The sequence below is a fragment of the Salmo salar genome, chromosome ssa14, assembly GCF_905237065.1.
Source record: "Salmo salar chromosome ssa14, Ssal_v3.1, whole genome shotgun sequence".
Classification (NCBI taxonomy): domain Eukaryota; kingdom Metazoa; phylum Chordata; class Actinopteri; order Salmoniformes; family Salmonidae; genus Salmo; species Salmo salar.
In genome coordinates, this window is record NC_059455.1 from 11,374,065 (window position 1) to 11,374,314 (window position 250).

Consider the following 250-nt stretch of genomic DNA (forward strand, 5'->3'; position numbering starts at 1 on the left):
GTATCAAAAGCGTATTTTCTGCATTTCAAAAGGCCTACCATAACATTGAGTTAAACTGAGTAGTAGACTGTACTCATACTGTACCTGGAAATGATCAACATGTGATACTATTTTCTTCCACTAGATGGCATGAATGTTACACCCTTTGGCAAATCACAGCTACCCTCCATGTCATACTACCAGAAATATACAACACAGCACAATTAATTAAATGCAGTGTATGCTTGAACAGAAGACACAAACCATTAAA